The sequence below is a fragment of the Ceratotherium simum genome, chromosome 20, assembly GCF_057802395.1.
Source record: "Ceratotherium simum simum isolate JZ-2026a chromosome 20, ASM5780239v1, whole genome shotgun sequence".
Classification (NCBI taxonomy): Eukaryota; Metazoa; Chordata; class Mammalia; order Perissodactyla; family Rhinocerotidae; genus Ceratotherium; species Ceratotherium simum.
The window spans coordinates 41,297,842-41,314,594 of record NC_141919.1 but is presented as its reverse complement, the minus strand read 5'-3'; positions in this window follow the sequence as shown (position 1 = coordinate 41,314,594).

Genomic DNA, 16,753 nt, shown 5'->3' with positions numbered 1-16,753 from the left:
TCTGGGCCTCAGCATTCTTACCTGTAAAGTAGGGGTAGTAATCCCAAATTCAAAGGGCCACTGTGAGGATAAAATAAGTAATATAAGTGATAGGGCACGCACATAATACTGCTCAGTTCTTGATCATACACTTTTTTGAAGCGCACCTAGCCAAAAGTCACTTGGAATTCTAAAAGTCCTTGGAATGCCACAAATTGGTTGTTTTGCTACAGATTCATCTTCATAATTGTATTTTGCTTAGTCTAATATTAAAATTAGATAGAATTCCCCTGCATTCCGTAACTAACAAAACACAGGTGTTGGGCAGCAGGGGAAAACCAAGATGGAATTTAAGTCTAAATTTTAAAATTTATATTCATTGAACACAGAGCTTTCTGTATAATACTCTTATTCAATGCTCTTACTCAAATGGCGTTCCTCTGAAGAGGGTGACTCCCCTTGTCCACGGAACAAGTTTGGGTGGAGAGGAAATGATTATAGGTTAAGCTATACAGGCCCAATCCATACAGACAGATCCCTGAATTTAAACTTGGCTGGGAAACTGAGGCTCAGCAGACCCCTCAGGCATAATGGGATAATATGATGTTTAATTTCATGTGTCAACTTGGCTAGGCTATGGTACCCCATTGTTTGGTCAAACTGCAGCCTAGATGTTGCTGTGAAGGCATTTTTTAAAAAAATAATTAACATTTAAATCCATAGACTTTGAATAAAGCAGATTATCCTTCATAATGTGTATGGGCCTCATCCAATCAGTTGAAGGCCTTAAGTGAAAAAACAGGTTCCCCAAAGAAGAAGAAATTCTGTCTCCAGGCTGCCTTCTGACTCAAAACTGCAACATCATCTCTTCCCTAGGTCTCCAGCGAGCCTGTCTGTCCTGCAGATTTCAGATTTGCCAGCCCCACAATCGGGTAAACCAATTCCATAAAATAAATCACACATACACACACACACACACACGCATTCTATTGGTTCTGTTTCTCTGGAGAATTCTGACTAATAATTTCAAGAGATGCGTAGTACCGGTTTTCTTACCCTCACCCACCATCGTTTATTGCCACAGCTCATCACCCTGCCTGGGCCCAGGAAACCCTTCACTCTCCTACTTCTCTAGGGTTCTTAAATGATACTTAATGCTGGAATTGGGCAGCATTTTTCCTCCAAGATGCTTTCTCTGAACTACTCACCCTCTAACGTGCCCCTCCTCTGTTGGCCATAAAATGAAATCCCCTCATTACAATTGTACGTTTTTACTAGTCCATCTCTCCTAATAGTTTTTTTGGGAGGGGAGGGAGAAGGGTGGAGAGTGATCATCGGTGTAGGGCAATACAGAGCAGGCTCTGGCTCCCATGGAGTTTACATACTACTGTGAGAGACAAGTTAACATATTAAGATAATTTCTGTATGCTAAGTGCTATACGGTAAAAACACGGTGATGTGATGATGCCTGAAAGAGGAAGAGTCTCTGAGCGGGGATCCTTGAGAAGAGACGTGAAGGAGAAGGAGCCAGCTTTATGAAGAGTGAGAAAGAGCATTCATTCTAGACAGCGGAGTGGCAAGCAGCCTCAGCATGGAGCACCGTGTCCGGTAAATTCTGAGTGAATCCTACCGGAGAGGGGAGAGGTGCATCTGTAAAGATCTAAGTAGATATTCAGAGTGGCTATTGAAAGGTGGTCCCTACGTCCCACTTCATCCAATCGCGGGTCATGTGATGGGAAAGTGGGAGAAGCCTGTCGCCAGACCTGGCCTCTCAGTTACAGTACCGGTGCCTTGCATAATCCAAGCCTCCCTTTCCTCCTCCAAGTAGTGAGGGGCTGGGCGTCTAATCTATAAGGCCCTTTCAGCTCTCCCGCTGTGGCTCCACTTCTGCAGCTAGGCCACTAGGCCCGGGCACATGCAGACGCCGCTGTGGGGCGGGCCACCTTTGGGCTCCGAAGCTGGGCCTAGTCCCACAGTCTCTTTTACACGCGCGGCTGCCCAGGCCGCGCCCCCAGCCCGCGAGGCGCTGGACCGATGGAGACTGACTGCTGGCCCGGGAGGTGGGGACACCGGGTCAGCGCCACCCGCCTGAAAGCAGCGTCCTGGGCTCGACTTCCCGCCTTCGGGGAGCCAGCGAGCCCGCGTCCGAGCTCCATCCAGCCCGAGAGCCGGGACCCGCCAGACTGCGCCCTGGAACCGGGCTCCTCCATGTCCTCGGGCCGCCTCCGTGTCCTGGGCTCACCCCTGCTTTATGCTGCTCCTTCCTTTCCTTCCCCCGCTTTTCCTGTTCTGAGTGGACCACGGAGGGGAGGGGGGAGAGGGTGTCCAGAAAGAAAGGATCAGTGATGTGGAAGAAGAGAGGAGGCAGAGGGAGGCGGCGAGGCGAGGGGAGAGGGACCACGCTGCGGCGGCAGGCGGCGGGAGAGAAGGGTGTCCGGGCGCCGGCCCGGGGCCCGGGAGGACGCGGGGAGCCGCGGGTGGGGGCGGGCAGCGCCGCCGGGGGACGAAAGAGGAAGAAGTGTTCAGATGCTCCGCGAGTCTCTTAAGTTAAAACCGAAAATAAAAACGGCCTGGGTGAGCGGACTCGGTTCCAGGCCCAGCCCGGCGCCCTCGGCAACGAGGAGGCCAGGGAGGGGAAGGGGCGCCCGCACCCTGAGGGACCCCAGGGTTGGGGTTCGGCTCCGCCTACCTGGTCAGGCGCCCGGCCCGCCGCTCCAGCGCCGCCAGCGCCACGCAGTGTCCAGATGTCGCGTCGGCGCAGCGGTTTGCTTTAATTTTGCCGGTTTCCCAAATCTAGAAGCAGAGCATAGCGCCATTTCTTTCAAACTGACATCCAGCCTCCTGAATGGCGGAGAGAGCAATGAGATGACCTCGCTTTCCTTCCTTCCTTTTTCTCTTTTAAATAATCTGGTTTGGAGAAACGGACGACCCTCGGCGCGGGGCGTGAGGAATAAAGGCAGGGGTCCGGGGGAGCGGGGACGCGAGCGGGACCAGAAGCCGCCGGAGCGCGGCGGTTCCTGGTTTGGCAGTGTCAGGTGACGAATGTCGCGTGGGGGCGGGCTGCCTAGAGATGCGTTCCGGCGTTCTGTTCTCGGGCTGTCACGCCGTGGGGAGCCCGCGCGGAGGCTGAGAAGGTTGGGGGGGGAGCGCGGATCGGGCGGGAAAGAGGAGGTGGGGGGGAGGGAGAGGAACCAAGGGCGCTAGCCGCCCGCGCGCGCGCAGCCCTCCCGGTGCTTCGGCCGGCCTTTCCCGCTCGCGCTGGGCGCTGAACGGTTCCGAGATCGGAGGAGGTCGGGGGCGAGCGGGCACGCGCAGGAGGCGCGGGGGCGCGCCCGCGGGGCGGGGATGGGCGGGGGGCGGCGCGTGGGTCTCAGTTTGCGATCGGGGGGCGGGCGCGGGGCTGGCTACCACTGATACCAAAAGGAGGCGCAGCAGCCGCGGAGCTCGGCGGAGGTGGCGACGGCGAGGAATGGTCCGTACCAGGTTCTTAGTGACGGTGCGGACTCGGCGCGCGTGCGGCCCGCCGCGAGTGAGGGCTTTCGTGGTGCAGATCGCGCGGCCGGCGGGGGAGTGGGCAGCGCCGAGTGTGCGGGCCGCTGCGGCCCTCGTGCTGATGTTGGTGAGGAGCCAGCGCGGAGCGCGGCAGCCGCATCCTAGAAGACCAGGTAGGAAAGGCCTCGAAAAGTCCCGGGTGCAATCGGCCCTTGGATGGTTTTGTTTGGAGTGATTCAATACACAGATAAGTCATCTTCCGGACGAGGTTATGAGGAGGAGGTTACCGGGGGGGTGGAGGCTCTTTCCCCCTTTTTCTCCATACGGGTTACAGTTACTTAAAGGTGTAATTCTCCCTATCTATTGAGACCGGAACCTCCTTCACACACCTCCTCAATCCCGTGAAACTCCGGGGGAAACCTGGAGATTCTAAACCCACCTTGGAAGTCAGTCACTCCTAAATTTCCTGGGTGGAAGTCTGTAAACACACACATACACTGTGCAATACACAAGGTGTATTTCTTGGGCACTTTATTTCGCCCTGGAGGAAAGTATTACTAACGGTCTTAGTTTTCTGGAGGCCACCTTTTTTCTCCCCAGCCTTCTGCCGGGTTTACCCTCCCTCCTTCCAGCGGTGGAGGACCTGCGAGGGTGGGGGCTCGCACGTGGTGTGACTTCCCGAAATAGTAACATTGATCCAAAGAGCAGTAACTGCTACGAGGAGCTTTTGCAGTCAATAGAGAGATGGGCTTTCATAGTGACTTATTTCATAGTTTCTTATTTGGCGGCCTCATATTGCAACTGCTCGGGACAATGCCCGTATGTTAGCTGCAACTACAGTGATGAGTCTGAGGAGTGGCAACCGATCATATTTAAGCTCAGGCCACAATTAACACTTTTTAAAAAATGAGGCCTACTTTTTAAAAAGAAAATCCTAGATAGTTTTGTCCACACATCAGATAAATCTTTACACCATCGGTGTAATTTCCTATCACCAAAATAATTGAAAAAATATATGTATAGTTACAACATGCAGAATCCTAAGTAGAACTTGGATAATAAGTCTAAAAGCAATTTAATGAGACTTCATTTCTGTGACTTTCCTTGTGGCTTCATTTCCCCGGGAATATACGTTTTGAAAAAGCAAAGGCCGGCGGAGGGGGAATTATTTTTTATTGTAATGGTAATAGCTTTTTGACATGTAGATGTAAACTGTTAAAACTATCGATGTTTAATTTGAATTCAATTTCTATTGGCAAAAAATCTACAAACCATTTACAGAGTAAATACACATTTTCTGTTTCATAATATTATGAAAGTTCAATTTTTTAAAGAATGAGTAGAAGGAGCTTGTAAAGGGTTTCATGGCGTGTTGCTGGACTTGATTTTAGTTCATTTTAAAACATTAACACGATGCTGTGGTTTTTTTAATGGTGCTTTATTCATACGAGCAAACGTTTAGCCACTATGATATATTTTTGAACATCACAGTTGGTAATATTACTCTATATAGAGCTATTTTATTTAGATTATTAGGTTGCTTCCAGAAATCTATAGTAACAAAGTAGAAAATTTTAACCTATTAAATACTAAAATTATGTGTTTTCTATTTTAGGATTACACAATATAATATTGTGATTACTTTAAGTTAGAGAAAATATTCATTTTATAGTATATTTATTGTATAAAATGTTAAAAATATAAAAATGATAGGTTCATTGAAAGTAGCCATTTACTCCTTGTTACTTAGGTAGAAATCAATTTTCAGGAATGACGTGTAAAGTTATTTAAAAATGCATTGACTTTATAAAAAGCCCAATTTTCAGCAAATATCTGAAGACAGAATATACGACTTGGATAGAATAGAATATGTTTTGATAATATGTGTGATTCTCCAACTTCATATGTGAAATTATACACATATATAAACATCTGGAAGTATTAATTATAAAGGATATGTAATTATATATTTGACATTAATATATGTTATATCTATGGTTATATATTGACAATATATATGGATGGTAATTATGTTGGGACTCATACAATTCCTTGAGAGCCACAGTGCTAAAAAATAACTCATATGAAATATTTAATATTAATGCAATATGTAAGATGTTATTTTAACATATTTTTAAAGTTTCTGCAAATATGTTCATTATGACTTTTTATATGACTGGAAAATGTATATAATAAAATTCCATCTTACTAGTTTCTTATCCACACATGCCTGATTAATTACATTAATTGGTTTGTTACTTCTACCTTAGTGTGTTTACAAAATAGTCATATTTTTATGAATTTAATATATTTATTGGTTTACTGCTATTTGGGAACTCTTAAAGTTCCCCCACCCCTTTAATAGTGTAGTGTCCTCTCAAGGTAAGCACTGTACAGTTAGCATAAATCATTATTCCCAATGTGTACATGATACCTAGCTTGTATTATGAAATCAAGACTTAATATTCATTTACTTCTTTGGGGGCTCTTGAATTTTGAAAAGTCCATTGTCAGCCTATTGCTGTCTATGTCCATAATATTTTACAGGTCTGCTAATTATATATTAGTTTGTCACTAATAACTATCATGGTAGAGTTAAGCTAAACCATTTTCCCAACATATGAATGACTCCTGTTAGTAAAGCGATCCACGTCATCTCAAAAATACTTTCTTAAAGGAAGGCTGAACATTTGGCCCAGTGTTTTTATTCTTTTAAAACCTTTTTGAGAAGCATAACCATCTCCCTCTCCCCCCTCCATACTAAAACACCCTAGGCCAGAGAATCCTTATGTCTGCAGCAAAACCAAACCTGACAAAAAGTTTTTGTGAAGCTTTATTTCTACAGTTGAAATTATATAAACAATGAATATAGTTTCATTTTCTAAATATAAAATTATAATATTGAATAGCTTTTTTTTTAAAAAAAACAGTTCTCTAAATTCTGGTTCTCACATACTTGATCACTAATATTGTGTCTGTTTATTGATTGGTGAGATTAGTGCACTTTCTTAAACACCTCACTGGCAAGGACATTTTTACAGTATGCATTAAGAACTTTTAAACTATTTATACACTTTTATTCAGTTTTTCTATATGTGGGCATCATCCTAAGGAAAGAAAGATTCTGACAAAGATCAATACAGACAGATAAATAGTAGCAAGAAATTGAAAATTGTCTAAAATTCTAACAATGAGGAGTTGTTAAATTATGGTACAACTATACTCTGGAATTATGGTCTGGAATATTCCAGACTCTGGAATATTATAGATGATCATGATGTTTTTGAAGCATATTTAATAGACTGTAAAATGATTACATTATAAAATTAGGTGATTTTTTTTTACAAGCAAGATTCAAAACAGAAAACAATTCTTACTCTTGATTTTCCTCTTTTCCTTCTCTCTCTCTCTACACACACACACACACACACACACACACACACACACACACATTTTATGTGCCAAAATATTTATAGTGATTTCCTCAGGATGGGGGGATGGGGGTTGGTGATCTTTAATTTCTTCGTTATACTTTTGAGTTTTCCAAATTGCTATGATCATCACCAGTAAAAAATATACGTTATTTTCAAAAGCCTTTGCCACTGAAACGATCGATCGTACCCTACGGATGAACAGAGAGCTTGCTTAGCATTAGATGGGGAGGGAGTGAGAAAGGGTGAGGAACCTGAGTTGTGCAAGGATCACATATAAGACGGTGGCTTTAAGGTCTGGAGAAAGCACGAGAGGGTTGTGACCTCAGACTCACGCGCCGTGCCTATGCGCAATGTAGTCGGTTTTTAAATAAACGGTAAATCAACGATAAATGCGTAGCTCTTCCCGTTTGTTTCCAAGGCGCCTGGGTGTTAGGCCTCTGGTCACAGCACGTGCCCCCTTCTCGGGATCCCTCCTCACACGTCCTCTGCGGAGGCCTTCATGCTGGGGTTCGCCGCCCCCAGGACCCCAGAGAGAGCCCGCAGGTAGGAAGTGAGACTCAAAGCTTGTCGGGCCATGCCTCCCCACCTCCCAGCTCAGACCATCCTCCTCCACGCTTATCTCCCCACCCTCTCAATTCCTAGAGACGCAGCGCGTCCGGGAGATTTAATTGGCACCTGGGGTAGGACCCTCCACCAAGAGTTTAGACGCGGTCCCACTTATCACTCACTCCGCGAACGCACCCCTTCTACTTTTAGCCTCCCCTGGGCCTCGCCCCTCACCCCAACTATTCCCACAAGTAGGTTCTGATCTGATCAGAGTACCAGTAACTGCAGACCAAGGGTTATACGTAGAGCAGGACTGGGGCTCCACTGGGTGGGGGAGGGGATGGGGGCACGCAGAGTCTATGTGGGCCTCATGGATTCGGGAGGGGTGCAAGGTATGACAGGGGACATCTCTAAGTCGCCTCCCCAGCTTGGAACTGGCTAGGCCTTTTTTCTGGAGGGGAGGGGGCGAAGTGGGTCAGGTTCCTTCCGAGGGACCGAGGGACCGAGGGACCGTGGGGAAAGTGCACTTCCAAGAATCGTGGCCATTCCATTCCAATCCCTTCCATGCCAGGTGGCCACCAGAGTGCTGAAAGGCCTCCTCTTCTTTGTTTCTCTGTCTGGGGTGCAAGATGGTACGGAGAATGGCCCCTAGTATTTTTCCAGTGATGCTGCCTCTCAACTGTTTTCTTCTTATACTGCAGCTTTCTTCAGGTTTGAAAACTGTCTCCCTCAGTTAAAACATTCAAATGAAATCATTTATTAGAATGAAAAAAGTCAGTAAGTATTAAAACAAGATCAACTTCTATGACAGTAAGCCAACCAATGGAGACAACCTTGGGAATAAATACTTTCTTTGTTCAGTAGGAGAAGGAAGGTCCTTTTAAAGACTCTGCTCCATCCTAGGAGACGCCCACCAATTTGAGACCTCCACAGATTCACCATATCCTAATTCATGCTATTTCAGTGTGTATTCAGCAATCCCACGTGTATTTACAATTGTTGAACTTCCTAAGTGTCAATAGCATTTGTTTTTCAAAGAAAGGAGGATTGAAGAAAATCTCTGCTTGTCAATGCTGTTATTATTTCCTGAGCCCTGGAATGATTGTTGCAGTTGGGCAGAACTACATAATCCCAAAGAAGTAAGGAAAGGGAAAAAATTTAAACCATCAACTACAAGATTTAAATTTCCAGTGCCTCAGAGGTCCTTTGAAAAATAATAAGTTGATTTTTATTTTTTGTATCATAAGTAACATAAGGGCTTTGTTCATGAAAATATATTTTATCACAAATGACTTTAGTTCTTCAACTAGCTCTCAGTTTTCCCCTTCATCTTCAAAAAAAAAAAAACTCAGAATTTATTTAAATGGTTGCAAAGCCAGTAGGAATTGTTTTTAAAGGAAGAAAGGTTTTGTAGAGGTTCAGAACTATACAAACAAAGATATGTAAACTCTTAAGCAAATTGAAACTAATAAAATCGTGCAGAGTGGTGTAAATAAATATGCCTTTACCTTCTTAATTTAAGTATGAGAGAAATGAGATGTCAAAGAAATAAGGCAAAGCATCATTACTTGGGCTGCTATTTAAAATACACATTTCTGGGGCTCACTCCCAGAAAACCTGATTCAGTAGACTTGTTGTGAGTTTCAAGAATCTGCACTTTAAATAAGCATTTGAGGGGGATTCTGTTACAGGTGGCTCCTTGGGACACCATTTAACAAATATGGCCAATGTTGCTTTTTTAGCCTTATTTTTGCTTATTTATTTTTAAATTGAGGTCCAGTCTTTTAGGTAAGATTTAAAATTTTAGAGTCAGTCAATCACAGTTTGGGTGCCAAGAAGGACACTGAGAGTCTGAGTAATCAGTGGAGAAGCTATTTTACCAAATGAAGGAGACATGTTACTATTATGTGATCTTTCATCTGAATTGGAAAAGATTATCTCTTAGATGTCAGATTTTTATGAACAGAACATATTTTAGGGGGAAGGATGTAATAGGATGTACTTGTGTATTAAAGCTTGTAGCACCAAACAGAAAATTTCCACATTAGACATTTATGATATCTTATCTTTTTGAAACACTATATATACTTACCTCTGTTTACATAGGATGAATGGTACTAGACAGATGGATGGATGGATAGATAGATAGATAGATAGATAGATAGATAGATAGATAGATAGATAGATATAAGTAATAAGTAATAAGAAGTTTCTTTCATTTCATCTTATTATCAAAACAGAAACCAGGCTGGTAAACGTGACAACCTAAAATTATGTAAGAGAGGAAAAACAAAACATAGAAGTGTTTCACAGGTTCAAATTATATTTAAGACCAAGGCAAAATTGTAGTAAAATGTAGCCATAGCAGAAATAAAGCACTTATGGACAAAATGATGAGTCTTTTTGCTTCTGTAAAAGCATACTGATGAGAGGGGAAATTTATGTGAATAATGTAAGCTAAAAAATAATTTGCAATTATAAGAGACACTAAAATATTATGCCTTCCAAATTATAATCATAATTTTTCTGCTTTTAAACTACAATTCTTCTAATATTCCACCAATTACTTTGCTAGTGTATTGGAGAAAAAAGCTTATGTTTTGCTTTCTTTTTTTTTTGAGTGCCACCATTTTCTTGCACTGAATCTCTGAGGCTGCCAGATCGTCTGACTCAGCAATTGTACAGCTCTTTCAACCAATTTAAAGAAACAGCAGCTATCCAAAGAACAGTGACTCCCCCCAGTTGCAGATATTTCCCACCCTGTACTACAAGTAATATATTTTAACTTTGAAATAATTGTTAAATATCTAGACAACATGGGCCACTTTGAATTTTACTGCATTCACTTTACACTGGTGAATAGCTGAAGTTGAATATATTTTATGTAACATAAGATTTCTTAAAGAAGCTTATGGAAACTTTTTTTCCAAAAGCATATGGTCAAGTTTGCTTTCTCTTTTACCTCAAAATAATTATGAAGAGCTTAACAGTAATAGAGCACGTCAATTACATTATCTCATTTCATTGTCACATTTTCCTTATGTTTTAGGGATTTTATTCTCTCATTTCATAGACTGGAGACTGAGGCTCAGATAGGTTGTTGCATGGTCTGCAAAAAATCATTGACTAGCAATGTGTGTGCAATTGAACTGGGTGTGCTTCATGCCCCAAATGCCCTCACTTACCACTTTATAACTGCCACTTGAGTTTTAGTTTCATCTCTTCTAGTTAATTGTTGTTTTGTAAGTTGCTTAACTCCTTTGGATCTCTGTTTTACTCAGCATCAGCCACATATGTTCCAATAAATCATATTGATTGAGTAAAAGAAAAAGTTCTGAAAAATAAGGCAATGTAATAATAATGGAAGTGTCCTCATGGGCTCTAAAAGCCATTTAATCTCATAATAAGACAAGAATATTAACTTCTTTCAGAAATTTATTTCTTTCCCAGAATAAAACTGATTCAAAACTCCCTTGTAAATTAAATATAAATTACTTATTTCCACTATGATTTAAGAGCAATAAATGGGAAACCTATGCACCAACTTAAGAATCAATTGAAGCATGAAGTAGAAAGGTCACTATCTTAGAATACACGACCTGTGATTAGATTCTGTTTCCTTTACTTACTAGCTCTGTGGTGTTGGGACTAAGTACTTAAAACACTCAGTTTTCCATTTTCTCATCTATAAACCTGAGATGGTACCCTATAGCATTCATCTAGTAAGAACTAGATAAAAGTTTATGTAAAGATACATACATAAAATAAACTTTCAATTGGCATACATTTGTCAGTTATTGTTGAAGTGTCTAAACTATGACCTTAAAAGCACATTAGTTTACTTTTATAGTAAATTTCTACTTAATTAGAATTTAATTATTCAGAATATCTGGAAATTCTTGAGCTCCATTTTAAAGAATATACGTAATAAAAATATATTTATCTACTTAAATCCCTGGCATGTCCCAAGGTCTCATCTAAAATCAATGTAAATTTGCCTATGTTTTTACCCACACCTGTACAGAAGCCCTGTATGATGGCCTTTACAGTGTGACTCTAAACTCTTCTCGTATTCACAATCATTAAATAGACATCAAACAATATTCATGAACCTCTGTTTTCTAACATAAGAAATCAAATTAGTTTTAAAAAACTGAAAAAAAGTTATTAACCTGCCTTCAATTTATAAAAAAATTCAATAACCCAGAATAATAATTTCTGGAAGCAGCACTAAGGTAATGGACTCTTAATTCCTTCAGAATGGTTGCTGCAGTCTTAATATCTAAATCAATAGTTTTGATGCAGAATTTTCTAAGAATTCTTTAGTATAAAAAATTGTGTGTGTGTGTATGTGTGTGTGTGATGGAAGGAAAGAAGGGCAGGAACATTAAAGTCATTCTTAAAACCTTCAGAATGTCTGCCTTGGAAGGTGACCCTCAATTATTCTTATTCACATTTAGTAGGATATCAAAGAGACAAAATATATTAAGTATACTTCTTTAAGGCAAAATTGGCTTGGATGTATACAGTTGGTGCAGAGTAACAGTAAAGTGTATTCTATCATCATTGCCTTTGAAAAAATGAAATATGGAAGTTATAATCTTAATCATAAGAAAGAAAAATATAAAACTATACCCTCAACCCAGAGACTCATAAGGAAAATATGAGTGGAAATGTTAACTGTGTGAGTGAAAGGTGCTGAAATACGAATAGGAAGCATTTCCTGATTTACTAAGGGTTGATATATGGGAATCATGGGAATCATGAAGTTGATTCCTTCCAGAGGAGTTTAATCCCATATTAGGTGAAAATGGACTTGAGGAAGAGTGGTCCAAAATAAGAAAATTTTCTTATGATCTTTTACAACATCAGAGGAAAGTTTGGCTTCAAAATTCTCAGAAGTCCAGGAAAGGCCAAAAAAAAAAAAAAAATTGAACATCACAGTAAGACTACAGAGCCCCAAGAAGAGAGGCTACTTTAGAGGATAGTTAGGGGGGAGAGGGGGGCAACCAGTTCACCATTTGAAGGGGAAAGCTTCAACATAGATGATTCCCCTGAAATTATAGTATCCTAAATCATTGTTAAAGCCAGTCAATCAACCATGAATAGTCATCCTCACCCACAAGAGTGAAAACTGAATACAATATCACTTCTCTGAGACTTTCCACAGTATCCGCATTCTAATAGCACAAACATGCGTCAGCTGCATATGCAGAAATGGAATACTATATGTGTTCGTGGTTAGTAATTAAGAGGGCAACGTGTGTTTGGAAGGAGAAAATGTATCCCACCAAGGAGAGAAAAGAAGGAGGTTGGGAACAGAGGTTTAGAGAAGGTAAACTTTACAATTCCTCAATTTTTCGCCATTATACCTCCTACTTGAACTGCACACCAAGGAGTAGTGGTGGGTGGCAATGAATGCAGGGGAAACATTGAACAGTGACGTACTCCATTGTCACTTCCCATGATTTAATGAAGGTTTTTTGTGGAAGTTCTTTTGTTATAATACAGCCAACTTTATTACAAGGAAGCTCTGTTTTCAGGGGGTTAGAATTCAAAGAAGACAGAATTAATCACACCTTTTGGAAAGGAGTTTGCTTGTTCAAACCACAGATACCTGCCAGAATGTACAGTAATGAACAAAAAAATACCCAAGAGGAAATTGACTTTGATGGCCTAAATGAATAACATGATAGTAAATGTCATATCTATTATCAAATAAGTAAGTTCTGTTTCTTGGGAGCCTACTATGTGCCTAGATTTTTATATACCTGACATTCTTTATTCCTTAAAATAACCCTATGAGAGGTTACCTCTCACTTTGAGAGGTGAGGAAATAGAGGCTCGGAAAGTTCCCATAATTTATTCAAGCCTGCAGAGCTGGTAAATGAGGGATTAGGTCTATCTGAGTATAAAGACTGGGATGTTCCCATTACCCATGCTGCATTTGTGTCTCCCCCAAGATTATTATGAAGGATATGGTCGACATTCTCACCAACCACACCTGTCCAACTCAGCTGTGACCACAGAATGAATGTGGAGACAAGACTGAGTTCAAGATCTGCAGCAAACATTTATTAACTGGGTAACCATGGCAATGTACCACCCCTCCATCTTCTTCTCTATAAATCAAGGGGGTAGCTTTTTGAAAAGCTATTTTCCAATATGTGTCAAGAGCCCTATACTCTGAAAAACTGCAATACTGTTTATTGTGGCAATTAGAAATACCTTCAATATCTCACAACAGGGGCATCATTAAGTAAACTATAACATAGTTTTTCAATGGAATGTGTTGTAGCTGTTAAAAGTAGTGTTTATGATGGGATTTTGAAGAATTTGGGAAAATGCTTTAATGATAAGTGACAGGAAAAACATTTCAAAATTGTATTATATCCACAAAATTATATTATATGAGCAAGAAAAAAGGAAATATTTCAAAATGTTAGCAGTTATTGCTTGTGTGTAATGTAATTTTTCATTTTCTTATGCAACTAATTCCTTAAAATGTTTATACATATCTGAACTATAATCAGGAAAAAATCATTCAAAAATGATGGCACTGGGTTAAGTGACTTTGAGGGGACTTCAGAATCCAAATTTATATCACTATGTGTATTATTACCCAAGAATAATCACACAGAAGCACAGTAGTTCCTGAAAGTGGAGATCCTGTCACCTTGGTCCAGGATTTGCAACCTGCTTGAGGGCACAATTCTCAAAGAAAAGGAAGCATTGCTGAGCTGTCCACCATGTACTGTGCAAATCAATCAACAGGGAGACATAGTGGGGAGAGTGTGCACCTCTCAGACAGAACTGAGAACCTTCAGTTTGAATTCCATCTCCTTGTGCATTGTTACTTAAGCACTCTGGGGTTTTTTTTGTTTGTTTTTTGTTTTTTTTTTAATGATCTCTGAAGGAAGGATAATACTTTCTATCCCACAGGACAGTTGTGGGATTAGAAATAATATATGTAAAGCTGCTTAATGCTTGTCACATAGTTGGGGTTCAATAAATGGTAGCCATTATGATTTTCTTGGCAACTTTGAATGAATTTCCTATTGTCTCTATTTCTGCCTGCCTGTCTGTCTCTTCTTGAATTATATGCCTTATTACTTATTTTGTTTCTCAGGATGAGGCTCATTCTCAATATCTGTGCATGTAAACAAATTATGCACACATACACACACAAATACATACCATAGATATATATATGTATATACATATACACACCTACTGTGCTAATCATTTAGTTTTATCAACTGGCCAAATAGCTACAAGTAGATATAAGTAATTCACCATAAGAAACTTCTCAATGTACAAAAGCAGACATTTACAAAACAGTTGAGTTAGGGAGGAATTGTTTTCATGAGCTACAAAGATTGCTGATTCCACAAGAATCCACTCTAGAGATACTGTTAATAGTAAACTCCTTATATAGATTTAAAATTACATTTGTTTTGCACACAATTTAGAAAAGACACTTCTATATAACATGTAATACACTTCTAAGGTAGCCTCAAAATGATCTTGGGAAGATGATGATAGGTACCGCAGATTCTATACCTAGGTAATACTTTGAAAACTGAGATCAAAAAATTGTGACTTACCTATAATTATGCATCAGTTTTATAATATGTTGAGGCATTTTGAGTTTTGTGCTCTTTGCCAAAGTCCTGTTTGAGCAGGAAGAGAAATTTTACAATAATTCTAAGTGAACAGAGATGTCACAGAGTCCCTAAAAGAGTGCCTTATTCATAGCAGACACTCAATAATTATGCTATATTGAATTTAATTAGCCAATAGTAAAAGGGAGAAGGAAACATCATCCATCTTGAATTTTCCATAGATCTAATCCTGAGGACACATTCCCTTTTCTCAACAAACCTGTTCAGAGGTCTGCTCTGATTTCTCAGAGGTCTCCCTTTCATGCTAAAGCTACCTTTTCCCCTTATGGAAAAATAAATAATTAAAGGAAGACCTTGCATTCTTTGCCATTTTTCACCTACGAAAGTCCTTCTTTCCCATTTAAAATACCCAAAATTGGACACTGAGCCCTCAGAATTCTTACCTAGGGGCACTTTGATGGGCACATTTTTGGCTGAACAGCAGCCTCTTGATGCACAGTTCTTATTATGCCCACTTTGTAGATATGGCTATTGAAGCCAGAATAAAGTAACACTTGCTCGAGGTGATAGGTGGTGGAGTTAGGCCTGGGGCCCTCTTTTCCTTGCATTATTATCTCTTCCCAAATTAAAAGGGGCACACGAAATTGTTCTTCCGTTGCCTCAGTCTTCAAATAATCCTCTACTGCACCCAGCATTCTATCAAGAGCCCATCCATTCAGGCTTAACCCCAGCTACCTCTGGAAGCTCCACTGCAGGCTGCATACCTTGCTCTAATAAGCTATTTCCTACGGAACTCTCCTTAAGTATGGGATCCTCTCCAGACCCTGATGTACAACATCTTCTTCCTGGTAACACAGGTCTGAGGTGTCAGTTATCAGAATGCATCTTCCTTCTCCGACACTGTTAATGTAGGCTCCCGTCAAGAGCACATCTCAATTCAAGACCACCTTCTTCCTCCAGAGAGGCAAACATGTTGATGGTTGTTACCAGTAGACCCTCTTGACTAAGGCCCCTTCTTTTTTTTTTGTATCCACAACTTAAAGCCAAGTGCCTGACATATAATATGTACCCAGTTACTCTTTGTCAAATAAAGTGATGAATGGTGGTTTTCATAAAAGCAATTCTTGTCTAATAAATTTATTATGTTTAATTAATTAGAATGACTAATATATGCACTTAGTACAAAATTCAAATAATACAAGTTGCACAATGTGAAAAGAAAGTCTTACACCCATCCCAGTTCCTCATTTCCTCTCCCCACAGTTAACAGACTTTTCTGTACCTTTCCAGAGATATTCTATATATATTTTATTTTTGACCTCAAAATATATTTTGAACAATTGTTTAATAACAGTACTAATATTGAATATGAATTAGTACTGTTTAATAACAGTACTAATATTGAGATGTATGCTTTTAAAACAGCTTTTGTGTGTGTCTCACTTGATATAATAACCTCATGAGGTATAAAGATAGAGCCCATTTTAAAGATATGGACATTGAAGCTCAAAATAGGCTCAAAGCATTTCACAGTCGAAAAGCAGTTCATTAGATGCAACAGGACTGTCAGCTGGTCCCAATCCAAAGCTATTTCTCCAACACCTTTTATTTTTTCAATAAAATAATGCTGCTTATCATATATTTGCATATCATGCATATATCTTGCCAACCCTGCAA